This window comes from Amblyomma maculatum, chromosome 10, assembly GCF_055883805.1.
Source record: "Amblyomma maculatum isolate TAMU_Amacu chromosome 10, ASM5588380v1, whole genome shotgun sequence".
In the NCBI taxonomy this organism is placed as follows: domain Eukaryota; kingdom Metazoa; phylum Arthropoda; class Arachnida; order Ixodida; family Ixodidae; genus Amblyomma; species Amblyomma maculatum.
In genome coordinates this window covers 150,462,444-150,472,547 of record NC_139353.1, presented here as the reverse complement: position 1 = coordinate 150,472,547, position 10,104 = coordinate 150,462,444, and the positions used below count along the sequence as shown (strand labels likewise).

The 10,104-nt window shown below is 45.9% G+C and overlaps 1 pseudogene; it reads right to left on the bottom strand.

Moving 5' to 3' along the window:
- Positions 1-3,218: 3,218 nt before the first annotated feature.
- Positions 3,219-8,925, bottom strand: LOC146177720 (uncharacterized; annotated as a pseudogene).
- Positions 8,926-10,104: the final 1,179 nt, after the last annotated feature.

Genomic DNA, 10,104 nt, shown 5'->3' with positions numbered 1-10,104 from the left:
ATTAGGTGCAACCATTCCTGATATGCGAGCCTCCGGAGATGGGGACGGTGCAGGTCGTGTCGACACTTTAGCAGTAGGGTCAGGCAAAAGAGCGGCAACTGTGACATCAGACAGTGGGGTCAGTTCGGCGAGAGTAATGCCCTCAGGAAGAACGTGCACAAAAAGGCCGAAGTTCAAGACTGGAATATAAGCGTTGTTATTTTCTACGTGCACGATGTTATGAGGGAGAGCGATTCTACGCTGCAGTGTCACGTCGGTTATGGGGCAAACAACGTAGTCGCCATCAGGAACGGAGGGGAAAGGCGTCATGAGCACATACACTGCAGCTTCTGGTGGCAGACGAGTAAATGTAGAGGAGCGGAGACGGAGCGTTGAAGTATCAGAGGCCTGTTTGTCAGGACAGAGTGGCAGGTCCAGATGAAGCAGTCCAGAAGAACAGTCAATGAGCGCGGAATGTGCAGTTAAAAAGTCGAGTCCTAATATAACGTTGTGAGGGCAACTGGTGAGGACTGTAAATAGCACAGGAATATGGCGGTCGGCAATGGTGATTCTCGCAGTACACATACCAATCACAGTAGCTGTGTTGCCATCAGCAACACGAACGGTAGATGAGGGAGCGGGTGTGAGGACTTTGTTGAGGCGTTGACGGAGCGAGGAACTGAGGACGGAAATGTGGGCGCCAGTGTCAATAAGGGCACAAACTGAGACTCCGTCCACAAGAATGTCAATGAGATTACGTCTGGGTGCGAGGGTCAGTTCCGAATTGACAGTCCGGGTCGGTAATGCAGCGTCACTTCCGGGCGCTGCATTCGCTAGTTTCCCGAGTAGGTGCCGGCGTATGATTGAGAGGAGCCGCGACCAGGTAGCGGGGAACGGGATCGATGAGCCCGGGGAGATGGAGATCGGCTGTAGCGACGAGCAGGTGGGACGGTTTCGGTGCGAGGTTCATCTGGTTGAGGAGGAGAGTGTGTAGGTCGATCATAGGCGGAGCGGGGCTCCTCTGGTGGGGCGACAAAGCGTCGAGGTCCATAGTAATACCGACGGTCAGCGTTGTAATAAAAGCGAGGGGTGGGGAAAGTACGGCTACGGCAATACCGCGAAGTGTGGCCGGCTCGACAGCAAATGAAGCAGATTGGCCTGTCGTCTGAGGTGCGCCACTCTGCAGGGTTGTGACCAAGGTAGCGACGTGGGTCTTTGATTGTCTTATACAGAGCACTTGTGTTCCTTAATTGGCTGTTGTCCTCAACTGCTTGGGACTGTATGTTAAGGAAGGCATTCTTATCTCTCCTTGCTATTTTCTGAAAATCCGCATTGAGAACCTTGTATCTTTCTCTTTCCCCCATAACTTTTGCCATCCTCCTTTCCTCAGCTATTTGCAAAGCCTCTTCAGATAACCAGTTTTCTTTCTTGCATTTCTTTTGCTTTGGAACTACCTTAGTAGCTTCTTGTATTATATCACGAACATCGGTCCACATCTCTTCGGGCTCTCTGTCTTCTAGATCTAATTCTTGAAATCGATTCCTCACTTCCACAGCATATTCTAATGAAATTTAGATCCAGATCATACCTCCTCAATCGAAGCTTAATTCTCACTGCAGACAAGGGTAATTATGAAGAGCGTTGTGGTAACACGCTGGGCAGGCGATCCAAGGGATGGAGATTCGATTCCCCGGTAGGAGACAAAGTTTATTAGTTATTTTTTAAGTACCACAGCAACCGCTAAAGCGTGACACTTTTGCTGACGACAGTGATGAGTCATTAAAGGCTTTCGCCTTAATTGTTGTGCCATTTCTCACATGCACCACTTAAGAGACTTCATAGATGTCCTGCCTTTTTACCCTTCTGAGTGTTCAAAAAACTATTACGTACATTCACACGTGGAAACCGTAGGGGCCATCAATTTAGTTTTTTGTTACCGGAAACGTCCTCTTATCACCCGTGTAAAATAATATGCACCACCGAGTTATGTTTTCGCCGATTTGTGGCCCCGTTGTGCCAGTGTTTACTCATTGTTTTCTTCAATGTCTGCATACAGTGGGCATTGCACGCTTTACTGCCTTGTTTCGCAGTTTTACACAAAATCCCCCTTTTTTACCACTGAGTAGGCGCGGTCTGTTTGCAACAATTTTGACGCACCAGCTCTCATTGCTACGAATATGACACTATATATTTTGCTCTTTTATAAAAATTTTAGCCCTTAAGGACTACGTTTCAAGCAATCGTCTTCCTTTTGTTAGAAAAACTGTACCTTGCCAACAGGGACATGACTAGGTGGGAGGGACACGAGCAATCCAGTAAAGGGGTTTAACCCAGTTTATATGTTCCTCCCACATATTTCGGCCCCAGTTTACTAACTATAATGATTTACGAACATAATATGATATGCCAACAAGCTAACAAACTTCCATCATAGCCTTTTGCTCTCCTTGACTGGGGCAGTAATTTTGCGGGAAGTTATGACTCGTGCCACCCTGTAAAAAGGAAAAGGGTCTTTGGGAAGATCAGGGGGCATTTGAGCGTTGTCACACGCACAAACTAATCATCATGGTCCGGCTGGTGTGACATAATACGAGAACTCGTGCCAAGTAATCCCAACCGTCTAAACAGGACCCTACTGAAAAATCTTTATAACTTTTGTACAGGAAATCGCATACAGGTTTACTGTACAGAATCTGGGATACAGGATTGTTGGCTGTTTCAGGAAATTCCTGTACTGCCTTGGAAAGTCCGGAATGAAACAGCGCGGAATGGCCTGTATGGTTGACGGCCCTCGCTTCCGGAAAGAAACGCGTCGCCAGGGTGGAAAAAGCATGAAACAATACAAAATAATACGACTACATAGAAAATAATAAATAAAATAAAAAACTTTTATTACCAATTATGGAATCGAACCTCGGCCTTCATGGTCTTTAGACGGGCACCTTAACCACTACTCTTTTTTTTTTCAGCATGGTGTTTATTACATGCTTTTAAATTCAGCGTAGAGTTATAAACATTATTTACAGAGTAATCAGCCTGTGGGCGAAACGTCCAATTGGAACATACAACACAACACCACTCAACTAAAATACGACTTAGCACAACTTCACTAAAACGGTGGCAAGTAAAGACAACACATCAAAAATGGCAGCCAGTCAGGTTGATGGTCACTATCTTCGTAAGTGTCTCTAAGCTGGTGTACCATCTGACCAAAATGAGTAGCGGGGGAGATTAGAGGTTCAGCATTCCGGTCCAACATACGAGTTTTCCATGGGCTGTGCAGTCCATGGAGGAAGTTCATGTCAAAGGATTCGTGGTCATGTTCGGTGGTTATCAAATAACGCACATGGTGGCAATTCAAAATAAAGCCTTTCTTCAATGTTCTTTACAGAACGTCCCAAAATAATATTGCATCTTTGCAGGCAATAAACCAGTGTTCGATGGTTTTAGGTGTATCACATAACCGGCAATTAACAGAAGAAACGAAAATATTTTTTTCTGAAGCCACACTTTAAAAGGCAAAACCTTGGTATGAAGTTTAAAGAAAAATGTTTCAGTAGAAGGCGAGATCAGCATTTTGCGCACCCTTTTTAACACATCATGCTCCATATTATTGGAATTGAGTGAACGATTTAAGGGAGGCGGGAACAACATAGATATGAAATTATGGCTTATATTTTTCCGTGAAACAGAGAATAAGTACTCATAAGAAAAGCAAACCGCCAGAAAACGCACTGAATCGTAAATTTCTTTCATGAAACCACATAAAACCAAACCAAGAGACCACTAAGTTTGGAAGAAGGTTCACTAGATTAGTGTGCAGGGATGCTCTGGTAATTGGATGGGAGCTATTACGGAAAAAGAAGCAACGAGCTTCTAACTGTCTGATATAGAGATGTGTCAAACCTAGTCCGCCAGCACAAACAGGCCTGAATAAGTTATCGCGCCTCATAGGCTCAAAACTGGACGACCATATGAGCGTCGCAAACGTTCTGTGAAACCTGTGGATGTAATTCCTCGCGCAATGGAGTACCTGTAAAAGAACAAAGTTTTGTAGCCAGAAACATGTTACATGCCTGTGCTCGACTAAAATTGATAGGCGGTGCGGAACAAAAGTCTGAGCATAGCTTTTGAGTGCCGTGACCCGCTCTTTCCGGTAACGTCCACTAAACTTGAATGCATGAAGGGGAATCGAAGGTATTTAGGGGGAACACGACACCATTCAATTCCAGCATAATAAGTCGGCATTGCTCCCCATGAACCGAACCATAGATCCGAACTCTTAGACTTATTCATTTGAGCGCCAGATACAATCCCAAACAGCTCAATGATGGTTATAATTTTGTCAATGCTGGGTTTGTCTGTGCAGAAAAACGCCAAATCGTCGGCGTACGCAAGCCCTTTCACTTTGTTACTGAAGGCAACATAACCATGGATACTGTGGTGTTGCAGTACACTCAAACAAAGTGGTTCTAGGTAGAGGGCAAAGAGCAGCAGTGACATAGGTTAACCCTGCTTCACGGACGATCGAATTGGCACAGGCTTTGAGAGATCACCGTTAACAATCAAGCGAGTGGAACAGTTGTCGTAACAAAGTTGCACCCCTTTCAGTACAGTTGATTCATCATTTGCACGCTCGAGAAGAGAAAATAGAAACGAATGCCGACACGATCAAATGCCTTCGCAAGGTCAATCTGGAGTAGAGCAAGCTGCTCATAAAAGCCAAAGTAATATTCGATAATTGTACGTGCAATATGCATGTTTTTTGTATGGAGTGTCCACTCAAGCCACACGTCTGATGAGGGCCAATGAGAACCGTCATGGCATACTGTAAACGATTCGATAGAACTTTTGCAAAAATTTTGTAGTCCGCATTTGCCAACGTGATTGGCCTATAGCCATCGACTGAGAGCAATTTTTCTTTATCCGTACTCTTTGGAATTAAGACTGTGTGTTTCCTAGTAAAGGACTGAGGAAGGAACCCCACATCGAAACCTAAAGCGAAGATCTGCAGCAAGATAGGGCTAAGCAAAAGTTGAAAAGTTTTGTAAAACCCGCACGATATGCCATCAGGGCCAAATGTTTTGGAGAGGGGTAATTGGTCAAGTGCGTGCTCTATTTCTTCCAACGTGAAAGGGCCATTGATAAGAGCACAGTCTTCATCTGATAAAGGCGTTATAAGAGCTTTAAAGTTAGCTAGTAGATCCGAATTAGAAGTACCAGAAGCGTCACTGAACAGTGTCGTGTAATAGCTCACAAACACAGAGATTTGTCACACGTTTTCTTTACTAGGGTGCCATTGGACATCATTCCCGGTATCAATTTGGCCGTAGCATTACGGTGCTCATCAAATAGAGCTTGTCGCGTAGGGGTTTCAGGGTGCAATGCACGATTTGTACGAGATGGAACTCGGGCGCCCCATGTATCTTGCAGCGTCCTGTTTTTGTAAGTCACACTTTACCCTAGCAATTTCGTCTAAATATACTCCAGGTGCCTCACATTCTAATTCATAGAGGTAATACAAACTCTTATGCAATGTCCTCTCTTGTAATTTCCTGTAAAATGACCTAACAGACGCAATTTCAATAGATATATCCGCACCTCCTGTTTAAACAGCTCCCATGCAGCAAATATTGGCATGGCACCTGTCAAACACACTTGTAGCTGGGAGCGTATCCGAAAGGCAAACGCCTGATCATTTACAAGTGAAGAATTTAGCTTCTAAAGCTCCCATTGCGGCCTAAATTTTGAACAGTAAGTTCTCCCGAGCCGAGAAACCACCACACAATGATCTGAAAACGAAACCGCTACAGTTTCACACAACAAATCACGGGAAATCAGCGTGGAAGAAACAGAAATCTTGTCTAGGCGCGCGTGGGACCTCCCCTGGATATGCGTGAATAGTGTAGTTGCATGACATGAGGCCCCTGTATCAATGAGTCCTGAATCATCTATAACACGCGACAACACTTCGCCACTTCTGTATCTGTGTACACTAGGCCCAGCACGATAATTCATGCAACATACACAATTAGTCTCCCATTAGCACAACATTCTTATCACAATCTAGGAGGTTAGTCAAGGCTTCAAACGTATCAACACGCTCAGCTGCACTATTAAAAGCATAAATGTTGATAAGTCTTCATGGCTTCCCGTGGAGCAAAAAATCACAACTCATTAGCCGCCCATCAGAGTCAGTATAGTAAGATAACCCAGAATAAGGGAGAGCCCTTCGCAGAAATAGGAAGCTACCCGCCGAAAAACCAATAGCATGCGTCACAATAACATTGTAATCAGACAAAAAGGGTCCTAGTGCCCTCTCTGTGTCCTGCTCACTCAATCTTCGTTTCCTGGACGGCGACAAAATCAAGCCGCCTGCTGCTGAAAAGTCGACGAAGTTGCACCTGCTTCTGATGAGACCTAAAGCCTCCCACGTTCCAAAATAACGGCTTGAGGGGCAAGTTGGTGCTGCATCGTATTCAGAAATGTGGCGCAACAAACACAAACACAAGAGAAGATACACAACACACACGCACATTCAGCGTTGCAAACACTAGCTCCTCAGAGGTCGCCATGGTGACCACACAAGGACTAACTAGGCTTGCATTTGTCTCTCCGGAGACGGCGACGTCGCCTCCGGACCTCCACCACGACTGCGGGAACGCGAACGTTGGCACTTCCCCTTGTGTTTTGACGTGCGCCGGCGGCGGCGATGCTTCACGCTTACCAGATCATCATTTTCACTCGCGTCAGATGCGCATTTTCTCTTGCGCTGATGAAGATGCTCTTCAACAAGAGGGACGGCCTCAGCTGCAGGTAGAGTGGGCTGACCTTCAAGCTCTTCCTCGGCGTTGACCTCCGTGGCTGGAGTAACCGGGGCGGTATCTTTGGCAGCATTAGAACAGGTGGCAGGCTCCTTATCATGTGCCGGATTCGGCGTCTCATATCGAAGCAGCGTCTTACTTTCCTTGGAGTCACCTTGAGGAACAACCGTTGTATTAGCTGTGGTAGCCGTGTCCACAGTAGCAACTGAGAGGACACCAGCCGCGTCAAGCACTTCTGTGGCGTCCATAATATGCTCTTGTATGACGTCTTCCGGTGGCCGCACACAATGCCGCAACTTGTACGCATAGGTAACGATGCACTCTTCTACAATGTGACCGAACCGTCGGCAGTCGTCACAATGCGGAGTACGGCAGTGCCTACGGATGTGGTCAACACGGGTGCATCGGAGGCAGAGCGGTGGCCTCCCTGGTATTAAAACAAGGCTCTGTATACCACAAATAGTCAGTGCATGCGGGACGTCGCCAACGCCGACTCCTTCAGCGAGAGACACAACATCATCCCGGTTCAGCGTTCTCAAATCTTCCATATCCGCCACTTTAAAATTTTCCGTCGAAATGGAAGTCACCTTCCCGTACGCCTGTAGTGCCTCACGTAAGAAGGCATCTTCCAAGCGTTCGGGAAGCCACAGAAGATTCAATTTCACCACGTTTTGGTTCTGGGTCCACAACGACACAACGGCGGCTCTTAACGACAAGATCACCGCAAGCCACCAATTTCTCTTTCGATTGTGCAGACTTGCAGGTGACCATCCATACATGAGACATTTGAAATTGGCCAATTGAACTAATTTCCTTGAGGTCCACAACATTCTGACGGGAGTCTCTGAAGTCTTGTGCCCGGTACGGGCGTCGGGCAAGGTCCGCATGCAAGAAAACGGAGTCAGCGACCAGCTTACCTGTTGGGAGACGGGGCAAAACAATCCGGTATTCATTGCTGCTAGCATTAGCCTGAGCAGTACCTCGTCCAGAGGCCGATTGAAGCCTTTGAGTTGAGAACATCGCGAAACGCAACCGCTTTGAACAGCGTCTTCGTCTTCTTCACTACTCTGTATACAGTGGCTTAGAGTTACAATGGTTGTTATTCAGTATGTGTAGCTAATTTTCCTTTTTCGTACTTCGTATATTTTTTTCGCTGTAGGGTTGATGGCCGTAATTCACTGATCGCCCTTTAAACACGCTGAATCTTTTTCCAGGCTATCACGATGGTTTACAAATGTCTCGTATTTTTATAATGCGTCGCTTTGTTGCAGGCAAACCTCAAGATATAATTTACTAGTGCTGATGTGTTTTTCATCGTCTACGAACGCTTGTAAGTTTTCCTACATACAGAGATATCCGGTGCACTAAATACTTTTAATACAGGGCGTTTCAGCTTGACGTGCTACGAGTGGAGCCGCGACGTCAATGAATACACTTCCAATGAGCGGTCTCAATACGTAAACATTCGAGAACGCGTCGCCCGGTGCGCGGCTATCTGCGCGTCTTTCGATGGTCAGCGATGTTTGTTTATTTTATATCGAGCAGTTTTTTGTCATTGCTAGCGAAACGATACGTTCGTGCTTCCACTTTCGTGTTGAAGGTGGCAGATCTTCAGTCGCAGATATGAAGACGCACCGCAAGATCGTACGAGCTGCAGTGACTGTTGCACGCCCAAAAGCAACGCGACGAACGTACATGCTTCCTAGTGCACACTTCAACGGCTTCGTATTTTCGAGGTATTTGTGAAACAATGCGTGTCTTCGTATAGAGAATAGTTCTATATGTTTGGTATCATGCTTATTTAGTGCGCTGGCGTGTCTGGCATGGTCATTCTGGTTGCGTTTCATCGATCGGCCCGGCTTCTGTTCAGAAGTGGAAAAACTCTGCCCGGTATCAGTTCCGGAAATGACACGTTCGTCCGGTTTCTGGTTAATTGATACAGGCTTAACCGAAATTAAACCGCGCGGAGCTCTCATTTCAAAAATTCCTGTATAGTCCGCGGCCTTTGTTTCACAAGAAAAACTGGACGCCAGGCTGCAGAAATCATGCAGAGCTACAGAATAATACAATAATATTTGAAAACGAAAAAAAAAGAATAAAAAGACAGAAAAATGGAAAAGAAAAAAATTTGCGCGTTTTTTAGACTTCGGTATTCTCGGTCAGCAAGCACGCACTTTAACCCCTACACCACGGAAGCATACGGAGGCAGCGGTTATATTTCTGCTTATGTAGTCTACGCTGCTCTTTCGTAGTTTGTGTATTTTTGTAGCCTGTAGAATTTGTGGTTGTAATTGAACGATCGCCATTCAAACACGCTGAATCTTTTTCCGGGCTATCACGCAGGGTTATCCGTGTCCCGCATCTTTACAATGTATCGCTTTCTTGCAGACAAACCTCGGGATGTCACAATTTACTAGTGCTTATGTGTTTTGTCATCGTCTTCGAACGCGCGCAATTTTGCTACATATAGATATATGCGGTGCACCAACTCTTGTAATACTACTTGTTTTAGCTTCACCTGCTGCCAGCGGAGCCGCTACATCAATGAACTTACTTCTGACCAAGTGTTTTGCGTACGTAAACACTCGAGGAAGCGACTCCCAATGTCCGGCTGACCTGTGCATATTTCGATTGTCAGCGATATGTTTCATTTATTCTCGAGCGTATTTCATCCTCGCTAACGAAACACTACGTTCTTGCTTGCACTTTCGCGTTGAAGGTGGCAGATCTTCAGTCGCAGATATGAAGATGCACCGCAAGTTTGTACAAGCTGTAGCGACTGTTGCACACGCAAAAGCAAAACGCGATGCGTTTGTGTACTTGCTAGCGCACCCATCTTCTTATCTTCTAGGTATTTGAGAAAAAACGCGTACTCCACATATACAGAAAAGTTGTAACGTATAATATGTATGGTTTCATGTTTATTTAGCACAAAGACATGTTCCGACGTGGTCATCCTGGTTGAGCTTCACGATCCGCCCGAATTGTGTTGAGAAGCGAAAATACTCTGTCCCGTGTCAGTTTCATTCATATCGGGTTTGTCCGGTTTCTGTTAAACCTGACGTGGCCTGTCTTGTGTATGAGGTCAATACAGGACTGGTCCGCCATTTCATATCCATACCGGACTGGGATGTCATGTATGAGATGCATAATGGAAATGGTCCGCCCTGTATTAACTCTATACCGGACCGTACCGTCCGGATTCAAACTCATGCCGGACATGACCTGTCCGAAATAAACCCGAGTAAGCTTCGTACAGGACTGGTCACACCGGAATGAAATTTATACGGGATAATACAGG